At 41.7% G+C, this 14,801-nt stretch overlaps 1 protein-coding gene across 1 annotated transcript in view; it reads left to right on the forward strand.

Annotated features, from left to right (window-relative positions):
• The first annotated feature begins 547 nt into the window (after positions 1–547).
• Positions 548–14,801, forward strand: part of chrm3a (cholinergic receptor, muscarinic 3a) — a 306,968-nt gene continuing 292,714 nt past the window's right edge. Inside the window, exon 1 of the mRNA XM_034185380.1 lies at positions 548–713. The gene's annotated coding sequence lies outside the window, so the exon portion shown is untranslated. The remainder of the gene's footprint in view (positions 714–14,801) is intronic.

Genomic DNA, 14,801 nt, shown 5'->3' on the forward strand with positions numbered 1-14,801 from the left:
AAATCGGCCCCACATGTTGTCAGTGTTTCCAACTCATTTTCTTCTGTATCTAAGTTGTGTAACATTACATTTGGAACAAAGAATGTGATGGCAGCAGAAACTGAGTGGTGAGGAAAGACTCCTTTTTATAACTCATGACATTTGACTTTTTTTTTTTTTTAACCATGATATTTGTCCGTATGTTTCAGACACTCAAGGCGCATTTTTAAACTTTTATTTAACACAAAATGAAAGTACAAATTTTAAAATGCAAGCGCATTTGCTGACACATAATTCAAGCTTTCAAAGACAAAACTTAAACCGTCAAACACCCAAAGTTTACACTTAAGTCACAGAATGTGACGGGTCACAGATTTTAGTGTAACACCTGTTAGTGCAGCCAGCTGCTCCCATTAGTGAGTGAGTGAGCGAATGAATGAACGTGGGCTTTTCTGTTCGACGGGTGTGGCACCTGCGGGCGCGTCACTGATCCTCTGTCCAATCGTCACGCGGTGACTCCGTGCGCGCTCTTGGAAGTCCCGCTGTGTTCAGTTCGCTGCCGGCCAATCTGCAGTTCGGTCACTGATGGTGGAAGGCGGCGCACTGTCCTTTAACTGCGCACCCGTTTATCGCTCCATCTGAGCCTGGACTGGCTGTGCCAAACGCGGAGCCGTGACGCACCCGACCGGATTGCCCCGTTTTTGACCGACCTGCGCGTAACTGCACGACATGAGGTAAGTGGAGAGGAAAATGTAAAGTTTGGGAAACGCTCAATGATTGTGATTTGATGGACGCGTCGGGAGCTGGTTGGATTTTACGCACTACATCACAGCGTCAGCACTGCGCTCTGGAGTTGGAGAACCGCTCCAAAGCGCGCTGTGTCCACGCTGCACAGTCCGATTAACGCGAGTTAACAGATAATCAGGCGCTGCTGCTGCTGCTGCGCGCTCAGCATCCTTGTGCGCTCTGCGCGCGTCTGCTCCAAACCGCTGCGTGACTTCTCAGTTCTTCACGCTTCTGCACTGAGAAATAAATCTAGCATTTCTGATATAACCGCATGTCTCCACTTGTGACCCAATATTTCTACAAGATCATTTGTGTGTCTCAGTCTCAGTGTGTATCAGTCTCTTTGCGTGGTGAGTGAAATGGTTTCATGATTTGGAGTTATTTCTGGAGTCCGTAGATGGCAATGTGAAGAAATGCTCCCTCTGTGTGACCGGAGGCCACTTTGGCACTGTTCTGGATAATGAGTAAGCGCACAGAGAGAATGGCATCTGTGCCACAGAGCAAATATTTTCCTTTTACTCCATGGCTGCACTTATTCACGACAGCAACAGCTGCGTGAGTGTCGCTTCTGACAATGTAGTAGCTGAATTCATGCCTGCAAAGCTTACAGCATTTGAATATGTTGAATGTATCAACAGATCACCCTGTTTTCATATCAATATATCAACAGAGCCATTGTTAGGGACCAGTGCAATCAGCTGGGTCTGTGCTACTGAAGGTGGAGGAGGAATGTGTTTGGATGACTTTCCACTGTCTGCACAAGTGAGAGAGAGAGAGAAAGCAAGAGAGACAGTAGAGGTTATGAAAAAGACACAAAAGAAGGAGAAGATGAGGGAGAAAGGTGGAAACCGCTTTTGCAGTGCGATGAACGGTGCGAATGCTGGTCAATATCAGTTCACTAATTGTGGTTTATAGGCTTTTCTCACATGATGGATGGTTTTCTCATGACGCGAGCTGCGATTGATCATTATTTTCTCATTTGAGTTGCAGCTCAAAGAAACGGAGGATGGAAAATGCGTCCTTTTGCCTTCTGGCCCAGTGATACACACACACACACACCAGTGGTATAACATAAAAATCTGTTGAGGGCTGCAAGAGTTGGTTTATCTGACTTTTAACCCCCCCCAATCATTTTTATAATGTCTGAAAATGGTGAAAAAAAAAAACACTTGACAACATTGTGCTAGAGCTAAAGACGGAGTGTTTTGGCTGCTTTTTCCTGACCAACTTTCCAAATTGAAAAAATATTCAGCTCCATCAGGAAGTTTTAGATTGGGAGGAGAAACCAATCTTGTAGAAATCAAAGCGGCCATGGTGATGTGACGGGGCAATTACGGGAAGGTCTGCAGTGAGGTGGGCAGAAAATTTAAGAAAATTGCTCTCAAAATTGTTAAATTTAGCACATTCATAGAGAAAATCACTGTTATATGAGTGTTTTTAGAGATCTGCATGTATATGTTGCAATGCCAAAATGGTGTGTTTAGGAGGGGTAACAAATGCAATATGACATTTTTAAAAAGCTGTTTTTATATGGTTCACATTATGCTAAGTGGAAGTAAGGTAAAGAAATTAGCTACTGTGATTTATTAAGCATATCCTTTTTTACAGTGTTGTGTGTCTGCTTATTTTATGGAACTTATCAGCTCTTATGTGCCATCACAGGCTGCAGAGCTTTTATGTATCGTGTTCTTTACGCGTGGAACAGTCAGTCTGCAGATGTTAGAAAATCCTCAAAGCATGGATATTTTCTTCTGTTTTTAATTAATGTATGGCTTTTATTCATTTACCTGCAACACTCATTTTTTTGACCTGTGTTGTTGTTGTTGTTATTATAAAGCAAACATAGTATAAGATAGTATAGTATATAGATTTTCATTCACTGTGGATGTAAATTTGTTGATTATGCTGGTGCACAGAAAACACCCAATTTCCTGACTGGGATTTCCAACTATAGAAGATCCAATGTCCTGCAATCTGAGCAAGTAACTGAATGCAGCATTAAAACGGGTGAACCCACAGACATGTTTGGTGAATTTGTCAAACAGACAAATAACAAAAGCCTTTCATTTTCTTTTGATGCTCGTCTAGTTTTCCAGGTTGAATTGCTTTCTGATGCTGCTGTGAAATATAAACTCACCACACAATGTACAGCGAACATGTGTGAAAGTCACAACAACAAATAGAATAATATAGCAGGAGGTGGTAAAATCACAAGTAAGAATTTCAATACATCCACTTGGGAAATGATTCACAATATTAATACCAGCATTTTGGCATCAAAATTAATCCTATATCTTGAAAATAACCCCCCACCCCTTGAATGTAACAAAGTATGGTCTATTTTCAATTATCTGGCTATACCGCTATGTGTAAAGTTTGTCCATGCTCTTCAAAAACTTTATAAACACAATTCTTTCACAAAGGTTTTATTTCTGTAACACTGTGTGAATAACAGAACGTAGGAGGAGGCCATGCTCTTCAAAAACTTTAAAAACATAAGCCATTGTCAAAGGTTTTATTTCAGTCACACTGTGTGAATAACAGAACTTAGGAGGAGGCCGTGCTCTTCAAAAACTTTAAAAACATAAGCCATTGTCAAAGGTTTTATTTCAGTCACACTGTGTGAATAACAGAACTTAGGAGGAGGCCGTGCTCTTCAAAAACTTTAAAAACATAAGCCATTGTCAAAGGTTTTATTTCAGTCACACTGTGTGAATAACAGAACTTAGGAGGAGGCCGTGCTCTTCAAAAACTTTAAAAACATAAACCATTGTCAAAGGTTTTATCAAATTCTTTAGCCTGAGGTCTTGTTTTTGGCTTGGCCATGACACTTGATTTACTACAACTTGCCATGCTGTGACTTGAAATTACATGTGTAATTGCATGATCACTGTAATAATATCACTACTTATGTAGCTTTTGTGACTTCTCTAAAACAAGTACTACCAAGTTAGGGGCATTATACACTCAACAAAAATATAAACGCAACACTTTTGGTTTTGCTCCCATTTTGTATGAGATAAACTCAAAGATCTAAAACTTTTTCCACATACACAATATCACCATTTCCCTCAAATATTGTTCACAAACCAGTCTAAATCTGTGATAGTGAGCACTTCTCCTTTGCTGAGATAATCCATCCCACCTCACAGGTGTGCCATATCAAGATGCTGATTAGACACCATGATTAGTGCACAGGTGTGCCTTAGACTGTCCACAATAAAAGGCCACTCTGAAAGGTGCAGTTTTATCACACAGCACAATGCCACAGATGTCGCAAGATTTGAGGGAGCGTGCAATTGGCATGCTGACAGCAGGAATGTCAACCAGAGCTGTTGCTCGTGTATTGAATGTTCATTTCTCTACCATAAGCCGTCTCCAAAGGCGTTTCAGAGAATTTGGCAGTACATCCAACCAGCCTCACAACCGCAGACCACGTGTAACCACACCAGCCCAGGACCTCCACATCCAGCATGTTCACCTCCAAGATCGTCTGAGACCAGCCACTCAGATAGCTGCTGAAACAATTGGTTTGCATAACCAAAGAATTTCTGCACAAACTGTCAGAAACTGTCTCAGGGAAGCTCATCTGCATGCTCGTCGTCCTCATCGGGGTCTCGACCTGACTCCAGTTCGTCGTCGCAACTTCGCACAGCCATTGAAGAGGAGTGGACCAACATTTCACAGGCCACAATTGACAACCTGATCAACTTTATGCGAAGGAGATGTGTTGCACTGCATGAAGCAAATGGTGGTCACACCAGATACTGACTGGTATCCCCCCCCCCAATAAAACAAAACTGCACCTTTCAGAGTGGCCTTTTATTGTGGACAGTCTAAGGCACACCTGTGCAATAATCATGGTGTCTAATCAGCATCTTGATATGGCACACCTGTGAGGTGGGATGGATTATCTCAGCAAAGGAGAAGTGCTCACTATCACAGATTTAGACTGGTTTGTGAAGAATATTTGAGGGAAATGGTGATATTGTGTATGTGGAAAAAGGTTTAGATCTTTGAGTTCATCTCGTACAAAATGGGAGCAAAACCAAAAGTGTTGCATTTATATTTTTGTTGAGTATATATCAAACTTGAATGTTGTGTTCAATGCAGGGTTCATCAAAACTAATCATGAAGTCAAAACATTTACATTCTAATATTTCGAAAGATGTTAAAATTATAGTATATATTGTAGTTTTCTTTTTTGCATGGGGTGGGGTTTTTTTTTGTCATGGTAGACACCCACTTCCTATATGAAATACCCAAATTACACAATGCACAATCTCTGAAGTGGATGTAAGCATATTTGAAAAAATATATATTTTCTACCATTCCCACCTCCTTGCTAAGAATAAGGAAATTATGACACAGATCCTCTCCCAGTGACCCATGAGGGAGCATGACAAATATTTCAGAAGTCCTTCAAATCGAGGTGGCTTGCGGTAGCATTTGTAATGTTTTATGATCACCATTTATCAACAAAATGGCACAATATTAATATCTGTGGAAAATTTGCTTTCACCAGAATAAAATGAACCCAAACACAAAATTTTACAACTACACAGTCTTAACATCAATCCCAAAAAATTACAAGATTGTGTCCTGGCTAAAGCATGAGGCCACCTCTCCTCTATGATGACACTCCTGGAAGGGCTGTAAATTTTCAAGCACTTCTGCTGTAACTTCACGGCAGACTAGCAGAGGTGTGGAATGATGAGTCAGTGGCCTTTTCCACTTTTGATGAGCCATGGCAAGAGGCTCACTTTCCTTTGTTTATAACATGACTCAAATGAGGGCTGTGAGGAAATTTTCAATGTTCTTTTGCAGTTTGATTGGACTTGAGCAGAGGTGTTGATTGAGAGGTCAGTGACCCTTTCAACTTTTATTTAGCTATGACAACAGTCTCACTTAAAAAAAAGAGAGATTTTCAGTTTTGTAATAAAGATGAAAATGACCTTAAAATATTTTTTATTATCTAAATGCAGTCATAAAACCATGGGATTTAAATTACATGCTACTCTCCATTAATCTGAGATCTATATATCAATCAATCAATCAATCAACTTTTTTTTTATATAGCACCAAATCACAACAAACAGTTGCCCCAAGGCGCTTTATATTGTAAGGCAAGGCCATACAACAAACATGAAAAACCCCAACGGTCAAAACGACCCCCTGTGAGCAAGCACTTGGCAACAGTGGGAAGGAAAAACTCCCTCTTAACAGGAAGAAACCTCCAGCAGAACCAGGCTCAGGGAGGGGCAGTCTTCTGCTGAGACTGGTTGGGGCTGAGGGAAAGAACCAGGAAAAAGACATGCTGTGGAGGGGGGCAGAGATCGATCACTAATGATTAAATGCGGAGTGATGCACACAGAGCAAAAAGAGAAAGAAACAGTGCATCATGGGAACCCCCCCACAGTCTACGTCTAAAGCAGCATAACCAAGGGATAGTCCAGGGTCACCCGATCCAGCCCTAACTATAAGCCTTAGCGAAAAGGAAAGTTTTAAGCCTAATCTTAAAAGTAGAGAGGGTATCTGTCTCCCTGATCTGAATTGGGAGCTGGTTCCACAGGAGAGGAGCCTGAAAGCTGAAGGCTCTGCCTCCCATTCTACTCTTACAAACCCTAGGAACTACAAGTAAGCCTGCAGTCTGAGAGCGAAGCGCTCTATTAGGGTGATATGGTACTACGAGGTCCCTGAGATAAGATGGGACCTGATTATTCAAAACCTTATAAGTAAGAAGAAGAATTTTAAATTCTATTCTAGAATTAACAGGAAGCCAATGAAGAGAGGCCAACACGGGTGAGATATGCTCTCTCCTGCTAGTCCCCGTCAGTACTCTAGCTGCAGCATTTTGAATTAACTGAAGGCTTTTTAGGGAACTTTTAGGACAACCTGATAATAAAGAATTACAATAGTCCAGCCTAGAGGAAATAAATGCATGAATTAGTTTTTCAGCATCACTCTGAGACAAGACCTTTCTGATTTTAGAGATATTGCGTAAATGCAAAAAGGCAGTCCTACATATTTGTTTAATATGCGCTTTGAATGACATATCCTGATCAAAAATGACTCCAAGATTTCTCACAGTATTACTAGAGGTCAGGGAAATGCCATCCAGAGTAAAGATCTGGTTAGACACCATGCTTCTAAGATTTGTGGGGCCAAGTACAATTACTTCAGTTTTATCTGAGTTTAAAAGCAGGAAATTAGAGGTCATCCATGTCTTTATGTCTGTAAGACAATCCTGCAGTTTAGCTAATTGGTGTGTGTCCTCTGGCTTCATGGATAGATAAAGCTGGGTATCATCTGCGTAACAATGAAAATTTAAGCAATACCGTCTAATAATACTGCCTAAGGGAAGCATGTATAAAGTGAATAAAATTGGTCCTAGCACAGAACCTTGTGGAACTCCATAATTAACTTTAGTCTGTGAAGAAGATTCCCCATTTACATGAACAAACTGTAATCTATTAGACAAATATGATTCAAACCACCGCAGCGCAGTGCCTTTAATACCTATGACATGCTCTAATCTCTGTAATAAAATTTTATGGTCAACAGTATCAAAAGCAGCACTGAGGTCCAACAGAACAAGCACAGAGATAAGTCCACTGTCCGAAGCCATAAGAAGATCATTTGTAACCTTCACTAATGCTGTTTCTGTACTATGATGAATTCTAAAACCTGACTGAACCTCTTCAAATAGACCATTCCTCTGCAGGTGATCAGTTAGCTGTTTTACAACTACCCTCTCAAGAATCTTTGAGAGAAAAGGAAGGTTGGAGATTGGCCTATAATTAGCTAAAATAGCTGGGTCAAGTGATGGCTTTTTAAGTAATGGTTTAATTACTGCCACCTTAAAAGCCTGTGGTACATAGCCAACTAACAAAGATAAGTTGATCATATTTAAGATTGAAGCATTAAATAATGGTAGGACTTCCTTGAGCAGCCTGGCAGGAATGGGGTCTAATAAACATGTTGATGGTTTGGATGAAGTAACTAATGAAAATAACTCAGACAGAACAATCGGAGAGAAACAGTCTAACCAAATACCGGCATCACTGAAAGCAGCCAAAGATAACGATACATCTTTGGGATGGTTATGAGTAATTTTTTCTCTAATAGTCAAAATTTTGTTAGCAAAGAAAGTCATGAAGTCATTACTAGTTAAAGTTAATGGAATACTCAGCTCAATAGAGCTCTGACTCTTTGTCAGCCTGGCTACAGTGCTGAAAAGAAACCTGGGGTTGTTCTTATTTCTTCAATTAGTGATGAGTAGAAAGATGTCCTAGCTTTACGGAGGGCTTTTTTATAGAGCAACAAACTCTTTTTCCAGGCTAAGTGAAGATCTTCTAAATTAGTGAGACGCCATTTCCTCTCCAACTTACGGGTTATCTGCTTTAAGCTACGAGTTTGTGAGTTATACCACGGAGTCAGACACTTCTGATTTAAAGCTCTCTTTTTCAGAGGAGCTACAGCATCCAAAGTTGTCTTCAATGAGGATGTAAAACTATTGACGAGATACTCTAACTCCCTTACAGAGTTTAGGTAGCTACTCTGCTCTGTGTTGGTATATGACAATAGAGAACATAAAGAAGGAATCATATCCTTAAACCTAGTTACAGCGCTTTCTGAAAGACTTCTAGTGTAATGAAACTTATTCCCCACTGCAGGGTAGTCCATCAGGGTAAATGTAAATGTTATTAAAAATGATCAGACAGAAGGGAGTTTTCAGGGAATACTGTTAAGTCTTCTATTTCCATACCATAAGTCAAAACAAGATCTAAGATATGATTAAAGTGGTGGGTGGACTCATTTACTTTTTGAGCAAAGCCAATAGAGTCTAATAATAGATTAAATGCAGTGTTGAGGCTGTCATTCTCAGCATCTGTGTGGATGTTAAAATCGCCCACTATAAGTATCTTATCTGAGCTAAGCACTAAGTCAGACAGAAGGTCTGAAAATTCACAGAGAAACTCACAGTAACGACCAGGTGGACGATAGATAATAACAAATAAAATTGGTTTTTGGGACTTCCAATTTGGATGGAAAAGACTAAGAGACAAGCTTTCAAATGAATTAAAGCTCTGTCTAGGTTTTTGATTAATTAATAAGCTGGAATGGAAGATTGCTGCTAATCCTCCGGCCCGTACTACGAGCATTCTGACAGTTAGTGTGACTCGGGGGTGTTGACTCATTTAAACTAACATATTCATCCTGCTGTAACCAGGTTTCTGTTAGGCAGAATAAATCAATACGTTGATCAATTATTATATCATTTACCAACAGGGACTTAGAAGAGAGAGACCTAATGTTTAATAGACCACATTTAACTGTTTTAGTCTGTGGTGCAGTTGAAGGTGCTATATTAATTTTTTCTTTTTGAATTTTTTTGCTTAAATAGATTTTTGCTGGTTATTGGTGGTCTGGAAGCAGGCACCGTCTCTACGGGGATGGGGTAATGAGGGGATGGCAGGGGGAGAGAAGCTGCAGAGAGGTGTATAAGACCACAGCTCTGCCTCCTGGTCCCAACGCTAGACAGTCACAGTTTGGAGGATCCAAGAAAATTGGCCAGATTTCTAGAAATGAGAGCTGCTCCATCTAAAGTGGGATGGATGCCGTCTCTCCTAACAAGACCAGGTTTTCCCCAGAAGCTTTGCCAATTATTAATGAAGCCCACCTCATTTTTTGGACACCACTCAGACAGCCAGCAATTCAAGGAGAACATGCGGCTAAACATGTCACTCCCGGTCCGATTGGGGAGGGGCCCAGAGAAAACAACAGAGTCCGACATTGTTTTTGCAAAGTTACACACCGATTTAATGTTAATTTTAGTGACCTCCGATTGGCGTAACCGAGTGTCATTACTGCCGACGTGAATTACAATCTTACCAAATTTACGCTTAGCCTTAGCCAGCAATTTCAAATTTCCTTCAATGTCGCCTGCTCTGGCCCCCGGAAGACAATTGACAATGGTTGCTGGTGTCGCTAACTTCACATTTCTCAAAACAGAGTCGCCAATAACCAGAGTTTGATCCTCTGCGAGTGTGTCGTCGAGTGGGGAAAAACGGTTAGAGATGTGCACGGGTTGACGGTGTACACGGGGCTTCTGTTTAGGGCTACGCTTCCTCCTCACAGTCACCCAGTCGGCCTGCTTTCCCGACTGCCCGGGATCCGCCAGGGGGGAACTAACGGTGGCAAAGCCACCTTGGTCCGCACCGACTACAGGGGCCTGGTTAGCTGTAGAATTTTCCACGGTGCGGAGCCGAGTCTCCAATTCGCCCAGCCTGGCCTCCAAAGCTACGAATAAGCTGCACTTATTACAAGTACCGTTACTGTGAAAGGAGGCCGAGGAACAGCTAAACATTTCACAACCAGAGCAGAAAAGTGCGGGAGAGACAGGAGAAGCCGCCATGCTAAATCGGCTAAAGCTAGTAGCTACGCAACCTAGTGGATTCCTAAAAACACGCAAAGTGAATAATGTGTAAATAATTTAGAGGTGATTCAGCAGAAGGAGTGCTTTAGTTAAGGCACCAGACAGGCCATGAAGCAGCACAAGTAACGCACGGCAACAGCGAACGCACGACAACGGTGCAAAAATAAAATAAAAATCCACTAGACAGGCTGTGGAGCAGCACAGGTAACGCACGACAACAGTGGTAGAAAATAAAATAAAAATCCACTAGACAGGCTGCAGAGCAGCACAGGTAACGCACGACAACGGTGGTAAAAACAAAATAAAAATAAAATAAAAATCCACTAGACAGGCTGTGGAGCAGCACAGGTAACGCACGACAACAGTGGTAAAAAAAAATAAATAAAATAAAATAAAAATCCACTAGACAGGCCGTGGAACAGCACAGGTAATGCACGACAACGGTGGTAAAAAATAAAATAAAAATCCACTAGACAGGCTGTGGAGCAGCACAGGTAACGCACGACAACGGCGGCAAAAAATAAAATAAAAATCCACTAGACAGGCTGTGGAGCAGCACAGGTAACGCACAACAACGGCGGCAAAAAATAAAATAAAAATCCACTAGACAGGCTGCGGAGCAGCACAGGCAATATATGTAAGTAAAAAAAATTGTGTGTGTGTGTGTATATATATATATATATATATATATATATATATATATATATATATATATATATATATGTATGTATATGTGTATGTATATGTGTGTGTGTATATCTGGTGTGACCACCATTTGCCTCATGCAGTGCAACACATCTCCTTCGCATAGAGTTGATCAGGTTGTCAATTGTGGCTTGTGGAATGTTGGTCCACTCCTCTTCAATGGCTGTGCGAAGTTGCTGGATATTGGCAGGAACTGGTACACGCTGACGTATACGCCGGTCCAGAGCATCCCAAACATGCTCAATGGATGACATGTCCAACGAGTATGCCGGCCATGCAAGAACTGGGACATTTTCAGCTTCCAAGAATTGTGTACAGATCCTTGCAACATGGGGCTGTGCATTATCCTGCTGCAACATGAGGTGATGTTCTTAGATGTATGGCACAACAATGGGCCTCAGGATCTCGTCACGGTATCTCTGTGCATTCAAAATGCCATCAATAAAATGCACCTGTGTTCTTCGTCCATAACAAACGCCTGCCCATACCATAACCCCACCGCCACCATGGGCCACTCGATCCACAACATTGACATCAGAAAACCGCTCACCCACGCAACGCCACACACGCTGTCTGCCATCTGCCCTGGACAGTGTGAACCGGGATTCATCCGTGAAGAGAACACCTCTCCAACGTCCAAAACACCATCGAATGTGAGCATTTGCCCACTCAAGTCGGTTACGACGACGAACTGGAGTCAGGTCGAGGCCCCGATGAGGACGACAAGCATGCAGATGAGCTTCCCTGAGACCGTTTCTGACAGTTTGTGCAGAAATTCTTTGGTTATGCAAACCGATTGTTTCAGCAGCTGTCCGAGTGGCTGATCTCAGACGATCTTGGAGGTGAACATGCTGGATGTGGAGGTCCTGGGCTGGTGTGGTTATACGTGGTCTGCGGTTGTGAGGCTGGTTGGATGTACTGCCAAATTCTCTGAAACGCCTTTGGAGACGGCTTATGGTAGAGAAATGAACATTCAATACACGAGCAACAGCTCTGGTTGACATTCCTGCTGTCAGCATGCCAATTGCATGCTCCCTCAAATCTTGCGACATCTGTGGCATTGTGCTGTGTGATAAAACTGCACCTTTCAGAGTGGCCTTTTATTGTGGGCAGTCTAAGGCACACCTGTGCACTAATCATGGTGGCTAATCAGCATCTTGATATGGCCCACCTGTGAGGTGGGATGGATTATCTCAGCAAAGAAGTGTTCACTATCACAGATTTAGACTGGTTTGTGAACAATATTTGAGGGAAATGGTGATATTGTGTATGTGGAAAAAGTTTTAGATCTTTGAGTTCATCTCATACAAAATGGGAGCAAAACCAAAAGTGTTGCGTTTATATTTTTGTTGAGTGTGTATATAGCTATACCGCGGTTAACCTTTCGTGGCCTCACAGTTTCGCAGATTTTTTTAGTCCAATTTTGCATGCTTTTTTTTTTTATACAGTGCATTATGTTCTGCATCCTCATCAAGCAGGCCGGTCGTGGCACCGCGAAGGTAGAGTATGCGCATTGTGTTCTGCGTGTATGTTTATAAGAATCTTCTCGCCCAGAAGAAAAAAAGATTGCCATCAACTACCCATAACTGTGTTCTTCACTCGGAAAAAGACACCTGCAGCGAGGTGTGAGTCAGTGGAAATAGGTGCGACAGCGGCGCAGCGCCACGACGAAGAGGCGCGATCAGAGGAACTGTGAAATACTGGTCAGTCACTATTAATAATTTCCTATGTGTCCAACCTTGGTTGATCATTAAAATTAAATTTGTTAGTTCTAAAAGCCATCATAATTATTTGTTGGAAAATGTTCTATTTTTATTTCTCAAACAAATGTTTGGGCCTGAAAACAGGTTGGTCTTATTTTTCTACTAAGGTTTGAACTTTGAGAGTGTTTACACACGAGAGAAAAGTGAGAAAATGTTAATGCCTGTTTGAGAAAAGTGTATAAAGTGTGTAGTGAGGGGTTTTACAGCCTTAAAACATCTATAATAATTGTAAAAAATAACGCTGACTACTTTGTGGATTTCGCCTATTGCGGGCTATTTTTAGAACGTAACTCCCGCGATAAACGAGGGACCAGTGTGTGTGTGTATTTATATATTAATGTGGAGTAAGACGTGATAACGGAGCCAACAGAGATGTTCGAGAAGATGAAAGAGACTTATTGGGCGAATGTCCCATTATATGATGTAGCTAAGCACTGGCATCATCACTTCAAATGTGGTAAGACTTCGGTGGAAACAACCCCCATTCCAGAGTGACCACAGTCTTCCACTGAGGAAGACACTATCTGGCAAGTGGAGGCTACCAATTTGGAGGATCCTCACATAACTGTTTGCCAACTACTCCAAGATGTCAAGATCAGTGTGGAGTCGGTGGAAAAAAAATCATCCATGACCATTTGCACATGCAGATGTTGTCTGCATGATGGATTCCCAAATTGCTTCCACGTTTCCAGAAGAGTCACCTTTCCATGCGTTACATGTTCCCCGGCTCTTTTGGCCATATGCCAAGAAAACCAGGAGATGTTCAACAGATTAGTCGTGCAGGATGAAACATTAGTCCATCACTAGGATCCAGATACTTAAGCCTAGTGGAAACATTGTGACTCACCACTTCAGAAGAAGGGGGCAAGGTCATGGTCATGGTGTTTTGGTAATGATGATGGATTTCCTGGCGAAGGGTACCACAATTACTGGGACTTCACTGCTGCATAAATTGTGTGAGGTCGTCAAAACCAAGAAGCATGGCATGCGGACCAAAGGTGTCCATGTTCTGCAAGACAATGCTCCGGTTCACAAATCACATGTTGCTCTGACAGTCTTGCAGCTATAAAATCCTTCCTCAACCCCTTTACCCTCCTGACCTTGTACCACACGACTTCCACCTCTTTCCAACCGTGAAGTCATTTTTGAAGGGCAAGTACTTCTCAGACGATGAAACGCTTATGTCCGAGGTCAAGTTGTGGCTTCTGAGGGGATCTGAAGACTTCTACAGATGAAGTCTTCACAGCTGCATAAAATGATAGAAGTGTGTTGCCGTTGGTGGTACCTTTGTAGAGAAAGACTAATAACTGTGCTGTTTCATTCCTATCAGTCCATGGGAAGTGGGTCAGGGGAAATCTTTAATGAACATCTCTCCCAGCAAGTATTGACAGGGATGCAGCCTAAGATGATATAATGTGCATATTTTTGTAATTTTAATATCTATGAACTACAGTGGGGCCAAAAAGTATTTAGTCTGTCCCTGATTGTGCAAGTTCTCCTACTTAGAAAGATGAGAGAGGTCTGTAATGTTCAACATAGGTACACTTCAACTATGAGAGACAAAATTAGAAAAAAAAAAAAAAAATCCAGGATATCACATTGCAGGAAGAATTTTAAAGAATTTATTTGTAAATTATGGTGGAAAATAAGTATTTGGTCAACCACAAACAAGCAAGATTTCTGGCTGTCACAGACCTGTAACTTCTTCTTTAAGAAGCTCTTCTGTCCCCCACCTGTTACCTGTATTAATGGCATCTGTTGGAACTCATTATCTGTATAAAAGACACATATCCGCAGCCTCAAACAGTCAGATTCCAAACTCAACCATGGCCAAGACCAAAGAGCTGTTGAAGGACACCAGGAAGAAAATTGTAGATGTGAACCAGGCTGGGAAGAGTGAATCTACAATAGTCAAGCAGGTTGGTGTAAATAAATCTACTGTGTGAGCAATTGTAAGAAAACTGAAGACATACAAGACCATTGATAATCTCCCTTGATCTGGGACTCCATGCAAGATCTCAACCCGTGGGGTCAAAATGATCATGAGAACAGTGAACAAAAATCCCAGAACTACACGGAGGGACCTGATGAATGACCTGCAGAGAGCTGGGACCAAAGTAACAGACTAA

Source organism: Thalassophryne amazonica, chromosome 13 (genome assembly GCF_902500255.1).
Source record: "Thalassophryne amazonica chromosome 13, fThaAma1.1, whole genome shotgun sequence".
In the NCBI taxonomy this organism is placed as follows: domain Eukaryota; kingdom Metazoa; phylum Chordata; class Actinopteri; order Batrachoidiformes; family Batrachoididae; genus Thalassophryne; species Thalassophryne amazonica.